At 37.9% G+C, this 11,910-nt stretch overlaps 1 protein-coding gene across 1 annotated transcript in view; it reads left to right on the top strand.

The window, feature by feature from the left end:
• The window catches only part of si:dkey-49n23.1 (semaphorin-3D), a 42,193-nt gene that overhangs the window by 3,421 nt on the left and 26,862 nt on the right, over positions 1-11,910 (top strand). The gene's annotated exons all lie outside the window — the stretch shown is intronic.

Raw genomic sequence — 11,910 nt, 5'->3', positions numbered from 1 at the left:
TGTGTGTGTGTGTGTGTGTGTGTGTGTGTGTGTGTGTGTGTCTCATCCTCGGTCAATGACTCAATAACCCATTGTGGTGCCTCTCTATTATCTTATTAATTAATTGGCCCTTCTCTCTATCAGCCTAACAATAACAATGCGCTGGCAAACAGAGCGCTTCCTTCCCACAATGCACCAGTTGGAACCTGCTGTCTGGCGCCTGCCCCAGGAAGGTCAGAGCGAGGCTGGCTCGGTGTGGGCCGGGTGAAGGGAAGCTCCGTCTAAACACCACCCAGCTGTTTCCACAAATAATAGTAACTTCGGCATCATTCAGACAAACTCAATCTTCAGCCAGACTCAATGCTGATGTTATTCCTGCACACTGAGCCCAAAACAAGAGCGGCTAGCATTGTACTAGCAGCCCAGATTCACAATGTGCCGGTCGTGAATCACGTATATATTTGTCTTTCATTGTTTCTGAGCGATTTCATTGTAATCTGCAGCTGTTTATTCCTTCAGGATCAGGATGCAGCGTGTGGAGCTTTGCTGAATATAGGGGCCCAGTTTTATAAAATTGCGTATAAATAGTACGCCCCACGTGCCTGGGTTTGGTGAGCGTATGATATAAAACAATTAAATCCAATTATTTTGTACTAAATCTTTGAAATCGGTTTACATAATCCAGATTACATGCAAGCCAGCGCTCTTTCTGGGCCATAAATATTTGATCAAAACACCAGAATATATTAGTTTACAATTCATGCACTGTGCTAAGGTCCTAGCAGAGTACTGTACAGTGAACTGCAGGAAAATGACCCCAGATCTTCTCCTGATTCGTGTGAAAAGTAATGGAGGTTGGTGTTTTACTACTAGGTGCATGCTTTTTGGATTTCTGCCAAAATGTTTTAGCGGTGAGCTCAAGTGACGTCACGCTGCTCAGGTTTCAGTTCTCTTAACCTTCAGATCTTCAGCAGATCTCAGAGACAGAGGTGTCTCCTCGAGCTCCTGCCATGGTTTCTCTTCCTGGAATCCTTCAGGGCCAAAGAGCCAAAGGTAAATGGAGTGAAGATTATAGAGGACTGAAAGTCATCACGGGCTGGCTATCTAACGGGAGCGTGTGATGTGGAAGACGAATGCATCGGTGTGAAAGCTGTCCTTGTTTCTTAGTATCACTCGTTCGCTGTCTGCTTTGGATTAGAAGACTTAGCGTAAATCATTTGCTAACTCCCATCAAGCACACATGTTGTAGAGATGCTCTCTTTTATTGAGACGGTTGACCCGTGCCGTTTCATCTTCTACAAATCGCTCTCAAAGGCTTAGCCGAGGGATTACTAAACTATCTGTAATTGGCTTTAATTAATGTGCTCCGAGGCAAAACACAGCCCTCTAGCTTTTCTAATGAATAGCATTCGCAGACAACAACAAGGACAGGACGCTGACTTCAGTCTGTCGCTGCTGTGAATATAAGTCCTCTCTGGAAATACTTCATACTCAGTTCCACCGGAGTGCCTTATAATCACGTCCAGACAGAATCTGGAGATTTTTTGTCCATTGATTTTGGAGGGAATTTGTGAAATGTCCTTAAAGGGATAGTTCACTCAAAAATGAAAGTTTTGTCATTAGTTGCTCATCCTCGTGTCGATCCAAACCTGAGAGACCTCCGTTCATCTCCAGAAAGAGATCTGAGAGTTTCCTGAGCCTCCGTACACGAAGCATTCATCCTTTAATCTGTGATTCAATATTCATTTTAGAAAGTTAGGAATTTCGGTTTTTCTATTGCATTGAAATTACAAAACATCAGAATTGAATGAAAAAATATCTTAACTTGTCTTCTGAAGATGAACTTTTTTTAGTTTTGAACGACATGAGCGTAAGTAATTAATATCAGAACTTTAGTTTCTGGGTGAACGATCCCATTTATTTTATTATTTTATTTTTATTTTTTGCCTGAACTTTGACAAGACTTTTAAAATCAGATTATTTCTTTGATTCAGTTATTATCAGTTACTAATTATTATATTAGCTTAATTATGAACTAATAATATATATTAATATTGATTAATAAACTGAACAAAATAAATTTGTTTCATGCATGTCCAAAAAGCATTTTTAAACAAATATTATTGATTAATAATTAATAAATAATCAGCAGTTTGTAAACAGTCATTGTTGTTTCTGTTTAATGATGCTAGTGCAGAAAGGTTCTTATAGAAAAAGGGTCAGATGTTTTAAAAAATGCTTGAAAGCCATGTTTCAGACTGGGACTGGTCCACAAACACAAGTCAAAGAACAAACAGTCAAGGTAGAAAAGCGGAGCAATACCTCGTTCCCAAAACAGCACACAAAAGGAAGAGGCCAAAGACAAAATAAGCATGCGATTTCGAACAATCTGTCTCCGCTAGCAGTCTCAGCCCGAGCTTCCTCCGCCTGACATCCAGGCCTGGAACGAGGTCACTGGACCACCGGAGAAGAAGTCTGATCATCTGCTGAGCAGGAGACGCTTCAGAGAGGTCGTCTCTACGAGGAGTCCACACATTACTGCTGTTAGTGACAGAATTATGAGATCATTGAAGAGGACCCCGAATGATTAAAGACATTAATGACAAAATAATGTCCACACGCAGCGGAGAAAACCAAGTCATTTCACTCTTCCTCGTGTTGAACTCGTCTGTCAAACACACAAAGAGAGGAACGGCTCAGATTCACTCACCCTCGGGACGTACAAGACATACAGGAGGTTCTCTCTTCATGGGAACAGATTTGGAGAAATGTTGGTTTATCAACAGATGCTCTGCAGTGAATGGGTGCCGTCAGAAAGAGAGTCTGGCTGATAAAAACATCACTGTTATCCTCCCCGGTTCATCATCTGTGCGTTTCCAAGAAACAAATCCATCTTTAAGACATTTTGAACTTCTTACCCTTACTTCCAGCATGCCCATCTAATCTATAGTAACTAGCTGCTTTTTCCCATGCAGTTATAATGTTATAATGTTATAATGCAGTTATAATAAGACCCAAAATAAAAGTACCTCAAGAGTGTCGAGTCAAAAGAAAACAAAACAGCTCTGTGTGAGAAACAGACCAAGATGTAGGTGAGCTGAGATCAAATCAATGAGTTAAAGTGGAGAAACAGATCGATGTGATTCATAAAAGAATCATTCTGAACTCTGAAAAAGTCCAAATCAAAAGAACGGTTTACTCACAAACTGAGCTTTGAAGCTTATAATCATGACAAGAAAAAAGAATTCAAAAACAGTCAAAAAAATCAGGTGTTGAAAACTCAACAAAAACAGTAAAAACCTTGCAGCTTAATAAAATATTTAGCTTTTTTGTTTCTTTTCATTCGTTGTTTTTCTGACTTGTGAAGTGGCTTTTATTAATCTGTTATCATTTACTAATAATATGAGCTATAGTTTAGATTCAGGGCTGTTTTCACTGATAACCACTTCAAAGCAGGTGATTTATTTACACAGGACTCGTTTGGTAACAACTTTTTATCTGATTCGTAAGCAAACAGACTTTGATTTCTCTCTTGTATTTGTGTTTTTGTTCGAAGCAGGTTGTTTAAATGAGTATTATCCACTTTTACACAACAGCCTTTGCTGTGAAATCTTTGTTGTGGATCCAGTTTGTGTCTTTACGGTGAAACAAATGGGATTGAAGTCCAGCAGGTGTCTCTCATCTCAGACTAAACAAAAAACAACGTGTGTCTAGACAGTAATGTTAACAAGCTGCCTTTAACCACTCTTTTGTTGTAAAAGTCCCAGTATAGAGAAGAGCTCTTTAATAGAGACACACAGTAGGCGTCCACACGTTCCTCCTGAGGTTTTATCCTCTTCATTTCATTATATCCTCAACGTCTTCATGCTGAGAAGCCCTGCAGATGATCTAACTGAAACAGCAACACATGTAAAACCACTGGCTTTAATAAGTAGAATTTGCTTGAAAAAATGATGGAACATATGCATATAAGTTGATAAAAAGTAAAGACTCGGTCAGTTTCAGCAGTTCTTTGATTTGGGGCTGCTGTGGTTGCCAGATACTGAGCATACAGAAAGAGATGTCTCCGGTATGAGGGTGTGGCTTATTCTTGTATATATTTAACCAAAAACAGAAATTGATATTATTATCGTTATCAATGTTCTTATATTGATATTTGAAAAGAGGAATGAGAATGTAAAATATACAGTAATTCAGACGTAACTAAAAATGTAGTTTCAGTTTTACAATTAACACATTTAATAGTAAAAACCTTGATTATAACTAAAATTATAGCCAGTGTACATTTATTTTCCATATTGTATTTTTCAACATATCTGTCACGTTTGCGCTTCGTGAGACTGAGCACACGAGACTCGAAATAAACTTAAACGGATTTAATTCCAAACGGGCAAAAATAAATATACAAAAGGCAGGCAGGACATTGACGATCGGACAAACGGAACTGAAAACACAGGACTTAAATACACGAGGAAATTAACTAAATTAACAAGACACAGCTGAAGACGATGATATAATGAACATGGAGGGAACACAAGGCACGAGACAAAAACCATAAACAAAGAGTCCAGAGATGTGTAAACATAATTTACAAATACCTACACTGTATTAAAACAATCTGTAAAATTTACAGTAAATAAACGGCAGATGTGCTTCCCGGAATTAGACCGTAAAAAAATACAGTAACATTTTAGGTTTTTACCTTTTTATATTTTAAATTTATAGTTAAATGGCATAATTTCATTAATGTAACTTCAATAATCATGTTAATGTACCAACTATTAAAGCACTGAAATCTGTTTTGTACCTTTGAACTGATATCCAGCAAAGTCACGTGATGAACCAAAGCCCATCAAACACATGCTTTAAATATGAACATATATAACTAAACACATCACGGCGAGACTGAAATATACAATAAACATTCATTTAACAACCTTTGAAATGCAGTGCAGGGAATCGTCAGTTTAAGTTTTTTTCCCTGTAACTTTTACAGGAATTTACTGTTAACCATGTAACAGGTTTTTACCGTAGCATTTTCAGTTTTTACCGTTAAACAGTCATTGTTTACAGCGCAGTCAGTGTACTTTTATCTGCAATAATAATGTATAGATTTATCCTCCACATCTAAAGTGTAAACATTATGTAGAAATACCTAGTAATTCAGTTGCACCTATAGCTCGGGCTGTATGGATGACTTCAGGGTTTTCTGCAGTAGATCTTGAGAGGAAATCTCCTACGTGGAAAAAGCTCCTCATCCTATGCCTGGCAGGTTCAAGCTGTGTTTTAAAGAGAGGGTTAGTGCGCTCGAGGCCGTCCTCAATCACAAGGTCATGCCGCTGTGAAGTAAACCACTGTTTAGTGCTGCTCGCAATTACTAGAAAAGAGGAGGAAACGAGGAATTCAGCACATTGTGTTTCAGGTTTCCTATGGTGCAGCGGTTAGTGATCCAGATTCTCCAGGGAACATCACAGGACCATCTAGACGGTTGTTTCCCAGTTAGGAGGAATGTGCATCATGTATTGTTTGACTGAAAATCAGCTGTCTGGAATGAACACCACAGCATTCCTGAACTGAGACGATTCTTCCCATGCCCTCCCTAAAGACATTAAAAGTATTTGTCTAGCTGTATTTTCAAACATTTCACTTTCACATCTCACATGCTGGATATTCCCCCTCTTTGTAAAGCACACTGTTTATTTTAATGTGGTGAGATGTAATGGTCTTGACGGTCATTCACTTACAGTTGCACGTGTTGATTTAAAACCTCCAGTAGTTTGACAGATTACTAATCGTTGACTCTTTCCCAGCTTTCTCCTCTCGGTCAGACTCCCAGAAGAGCGTGGACTGTTTCCCACAGACCATAGCAGAGCTCAGGCTCTTTTTCGGATGCTTCGTGGTGATTTTGGACGTTATTTAGGGTGCAGAGAAGTGAATCTGGCGCCTACCACACTGAACGGCTCTGAAAGGCCCCCACCAGACAATCGTAGATTAAGTGTGCTGAAATCCTTCCATGTTGTGTGCAATTTAGAGCCGATGGTCTTCCTGGATGCTGATAGGAACCAGAAACATCCAGCGGATAACTAGACAGTAAATCTTCCTTGACACTACTTTCCAAGACATATAGTTTTGATATAGGACACATTGCTCATGCTCTGTAGTATCAGGAAATGAAGAAAGAAAGAGAAAGAAAGAGAAGGACTAGTTTAAATGCTTTTCTGGAATTAATTGTGCGATGGCTAAGAAGTGGTGGGTTATAAATCAGTATTTTGGTTTTATGGAGCTTTAATATACACTTAGATTGACTGTATGAAAGTAGAAGATTAAAATACATTTCAATCATGCATAGAATTTGCAGAATTGTCTCAAATGACATATTTTATATTATTTTGGTTTAATGAAAGACTGACAAATCTTCTTGTTTTGTTTCTGTTTATTTTTTTTGTTCTACTTTTTTGTTTTGTTTTTTCCTACTTTGTTTTATTTTTCATTGCTTTCTACTTTTGTTGGTTAGGATTAGTTTTGTGATTTTGTTTTGTTTGCTTTTTAGTTTAGTTTCCTTTAGATTTGTTTTGCTATACTTTCGTGTTTTGTTTTTTGGGGTTTTTTTTGCTTAGATGCCCACCAAGAAATTTAAGATTACAATATTAAATCCTCTTATTGCCTTAAAACAGTATTTTCAGCACGCAACCTTTCAACAGAGACAGGATCATAATATCTGAGTTGTAACTGAAATGTAGAAGTGTTGTGTGTTATTCACTAACTCCACTCTAATAATACACTTCCTATCTCATTGTTTCTTGCTGGTAAATGGTTAAAAGAAACACACGCAAAAAGAATTGCTGGAATTTGCTCAACGAATCGTGAAACAATGAGGCCTAGTAAATATAACATTACTCATCAGCGCTGTATATGTGAAGATCCAGATCCCAGGACAAGACGAGGCAGATATTTCACCCTTTTAAATATTATTATAACTTCTGGCCTTTCAAGGCACCCTTCACATCACTCCTGAAGAGGTGTCCATAGACCTGGATCCTGTCAGATTGGTAACAGCTGAAGTGGACAGATCATCTGTCTCTCTTCATTTGGTCTCCAGACGCAGGTATCTGCTGGTACGTGAAGGAGCAGATCGGTCGTAGGAAGATCTCACGCACGGGGCAAAACACTGAGGTTAACCTGCCCAGGGGGTCCATCTGTTGAGGACTGAGGCTATTGTCCGACTCAATGTTCACAATTTGCCTCCTACCATGCTCAAAACACACATAAATACAGTCCTGTTGAGCATAAAAGACTATATTAGAAGCCCAAAAGTGGTCATGGTTGAAAGTACCCAATAATATCCCAATGCATTTGATAATATCACAAAAACCTATTAAACGCATCAATAAATAAACCCTCAATTGCTCTTGTCTGGATTTCTTCCAGGTTTTGATATATTGAGCGTGACTTCATAAGCAATCAACAGTCTACGTAAAAGTTCACATCTGTATTGCAAGCTTTATGAGCTTAACTTTCAATTTACCTTCTACATGAAACCCATAAAACACATCACAACAAAGGAACAGATGACTTTTTTAATAAAAGGCAGGTTTTAGTCATTAGTAAGCAGGCTCAGATAACCTTCCCTCCCTCCAGCACTCGACACGTTCGTCTGTATTATGCTGCAGAGAAACTGTAATCCTTCCTGAAAACCCCAAGTCTTCTTAATGAGCTCACAAAGTCTTCAAAAGTAAGAGTTGTGGTAAAGCATCCTTCATTCGGCCGGCGTGCAGAAACTTTACTCACAGTCACCTGACGAATCTGTCGCTTCTCCAAAGTGTGGAGTTTAGCATTATAAAGCGTCTGATGACTTGTGAACGGCTCGGTGTCAGGCAGAGAACAGGGCCGTGTTTAACAGGAGGCTGGGCTGCTTGTTTTTCGGCTGCTTGATCCCAGTGTTGTAGCAGGTCTTTTCACAGCTCCACCGGCCTCTTTCATTCACACAGACACTTTCAATGAATAGCTCATTTTACGCTTCGGGTTTGGCTGCTCATTTCTGAATTCTCTTTTATTTTATACAGTTAAATGTAACTTGGTAGTTTTAATGAGCCAATTAAAGCTGGACAGAACATGTGGTGCAATTTATGCCATATATTTGTGTGGCTATTAGTTCAGTTCAACTAAACAGAAGAAACTGGAAAGAGTCCCTAACAAGTCAACATGAGGACGATTAAAAATGTGAAATGCAACGTCTACGAATGTGGTTCGGCCAATCAGCATTCAGAGTCTTTAATTTTTAATTGTAGTTGCTTGCAGCTCCATTGGTTTCAGTGGATCTGTGATGTACTCAAGTGTACGATGCTTTTGGAAAATACAACCCTGTTTTATTGAAGTGTATTGCCTCAAGTTGTAGACTGTAGCACATGTAATTAATACACAACCTGAACAAATAGGCGATTGCGTATGATTCTGATGATTGCGGGAGAAAAGTTAAAGGAAGAACTGCGAGTTCATACTTTATGTCTTGCGGTTTATTTCTGACCTTTTACTTAAAATGTTGAGATATAAACTAACATTTACATGTTTACAAGTCAGAATTAAAAGTTGCATCTAAAGAATCTAAAGTTTCAATTACTCACAAACTACTGATTTCATCCAGTATTACTAGCACCTCACCACTAGATATAGTTAGTACTTTGTAACTGAGTTTTCAACCAGAATAACTATATTCTGATATAAAATCGTCAGGATATATAAAATGACATATATCAAAGATTTTAAAAATGTTGCCAAAATGTTTATTTTAAGCAAACAAGCTACATTGTGATATAGATAATACTGTGATAATATAAATATTAATTTACTGTTTTTTTGATGGTATATATATATATATATATTTATTGCTGAAACATCTATTATGTTTACCAAAGGCTATGTTCTTTTTTGGGTGTTTGAACAACATGAATCTTTTTGTAAAAGCCACACACGGTGAAGTGAGAGTTTTAGTGATGTTTTTTTCCCCGTATGGATCAGACTCCCGCTGCTCTCTCTATTCTGTCTCTCAAAGCTCAGGAGGAAGTGAGACTGTTCATCCATTACTTTCACAAAGTCCCAGACCATGTGTCTCCCTGCTGGGATCGTTCTTCCCGTTCTTCTTCAGTGTCTGACTCTTCAAGGTTGTCAATGAGGTCCTTTCTGGAGCGTGACCCTGACAGACGCTAGTTTTCCACGGAGAAACAGGCTCTGTATCCGGAGCGAGCTGCATTTCTCTCGTGGCTTTTGTCGCCTGGAAGTGACTTCATATCAACTACTTCCTCTTCCCCAAACTTGACCGTTTTCCCACAGTTAGCTGAAGACTTACGGCTGTCTAGATCAGATTCATCTAACACTGCTTTCAAGGTTTACACGTGATCATACTTTACTATTTGGACTAGATGAGACGTTTTGAAATAAGTTTGATAAATTTAGATTTTCATCCATATTTCACCCAGCTATTAAGACGACTACAACTACAAAGAATATACACATTTATTTTATGTCCGGCTTTCTTCTTTCTTTCTTTCTTTCTTTCTTTCTTTCTTTCTTTCTTTCTTTCTTCTGAAACACTGAACTGTTATATATAATAATAATAATAATGATAAATATTTAGTATATTATTATTGTTATTTAATTGCTTAATTTTATTATTATTATTATTATGACTAGAGTTTGTATGAGTATTTAATTACATAATTTAACTAGAGTAGTATTTAAAAGAAATAAATATGACATTATTATTGTTGTTATTATATTTTTTTTTATACTTAATTTATGAGGGAATATTTTATATATATATATATATATATACTTATATATATATATATATATATATATATATATATATATATATACATATGCAATTTATTATAAGTAAAAACAACCTTCTTGTATATATTTGGTTATACATATGTATGTATCAGAATGAGACTTTATGCTAATAGTCAAAAGTAAATAAGCCACGAGTTTAGTAGCAGTACATAATACGCAACAAATCTCCAAAGAGTTATTAATAACGATTGAAACCAAATCCCACTCATTCTATAAAAACCCAGGCCACAGAAGGGACCTTTTCAATACACTATAATTCAGATCTCTCCTGTTCTCCCAACTGGATTCATTTCTGCTGAATACAGAAAGTACTCTGATGAAGAAAAGCCTGTATTAGTATCTGCCAGACCTTCACCACCCTGCACAGCGCACACATAGTTGACGTCGGGCCAGGAATAATATGTTTTCTTCTGTTTTCTCTGGGAGATTAATGAGTTTGAGCTAATAAGAGCACCTGTGCTGAATCAACCCCGAGACCGAGGCATGCTGTTTGTTTCCTCACCAGGTTTAGAGAAACGTAACGTTAATGTGAAGGGGTGCCGTCAGCTGATTAAAACGTCTCAATAATCTACAAGTAAAGTGAAAAGCTGCGTGTTTATAAGAAACAAACCCATTATCAAGATGTTTTTAACTTCAAACCATTGCTTCCAGTTGAGATATGAATAGATAACGCACAATCTATCTTTCTCCGGTGGAAAAGTCATCTCGGTGAAATCAGGAGTGAAATCTGCACAGATTAGGCAGCGTTTACAAGCCATCTCTAAACAAACATGTCAGGGGATTTAGATTTGAGAAGACATCAGGAGATGGGCTTCTTCACTAGAGGAAGGATTTTCAGTTTTTCACCTCTTAAGATATTAAGTAAAGTACTGTAGTGGTCTGCTGTGATGTTCTCAGTCTGACGGCACCCATTCAGAGCAAGGGATGCAGTGCTGCATTTCTCCAAATCTGACATAGAGACAAACTCAAATGATCACTATTCATCTAAACAGAACCAGGACCGATGTCTATCTGATAATCTCACATTGAAATGCTACGGTAATAAATGTGGTGATAAATCAGCGTACCGAAGGGAGCATTTGGTTTCCGTCACTCGAGGAACTTGAATGGTGTTATTATGTCCGAGCATCAGCGTAATGAGCTTAGATTTTGAGGTGATGAATGGAGCAATAGAGAAAGCCTATCTTCATTTTGCATATGTTTGAGCTCCAGCCCATTTTTTCGCGTCGAAACCGTCCCCAGGGGTCCCCTCGCGAGTCTAAGTGGCGCAACATACAATACCCTCATCATGGGAAAATGCTTCCCCTGAGCGCCAACACAAAACCTGCCGCTCTCTCAATGAGCTCGCCGATTGTTGGACTTTCTATGGCGCGAAACGAACGAAAGTTGCTAACAGACAATTGAAATCCATTCCAGCGGATTGAAGTCTTAGCGGCGTCTAGCGGTTAGCATGTACAGGAGGAAGCGGCTCGAGTGTTTCTGGGTTGCGCATGCGATCTGTTTACGCAGGGCGACCTCCTAAAGGAAAGGAAATAAAGATCAGGGCAGCTGATTAGTCATGGGAACCTTTCTGGAAACAATGCTCGGGTTTCCTCCTGGTTCTCGAGCAGTCGCGAGCTCGGCACGCCGCTCACACGCTTCTTTCTGAAGTCTGAGGACGAGCCGCTTTCTGCTCTCTGTTTAGAAGACATGGACAGGATTAATGAGGAGCAGGCTGGGGTCTCCATCTCACATTTGCCTTTTGGTCAATCATTTTGACTCAAATCTAAAAGTGAAACCTTGGATTTCAATGCGGAAACATTATTTATTGATTATGCAATGGTCAAAATTACTTTGTATGTATTTATATGATATAATAATTATATTAACTAAATAAATAAATATATATATACATACAAATAGCTATTTATATTATATTATATTATTTAATATTGATTAGCATCAGAAACTATATAATGGTACAATGTTATGGTAAAATGGTATGTGGTATATTGCACTAATGTGTCCTAAAAGTCATTAGAAATTTTAATTACTATATACTATTATTATCCAACATCATATAGTCCAGTTACATTATTATAT

This window comes from Puntigrus tetrazona, chromosome 22 (genome assembly GCF_018831695.1).
Source record: "Puntigrus tetrazona isolate hp1 chromosome 22, ASM1883169v1, whole genome shotgun sequence".
Classification (NCBI taxonomy): Eukaryota; Metazoa; Chordata; class Actinopteri; order Cypriniformes; family Cyprinidae; genus Puntigrus; species Puntigrus tetrazona.
The sequence above is the reverse complement of the archived record's forward strand: the minus strand, read 5'-3'. Positions and strand labels throughout refer to the sequence as shown.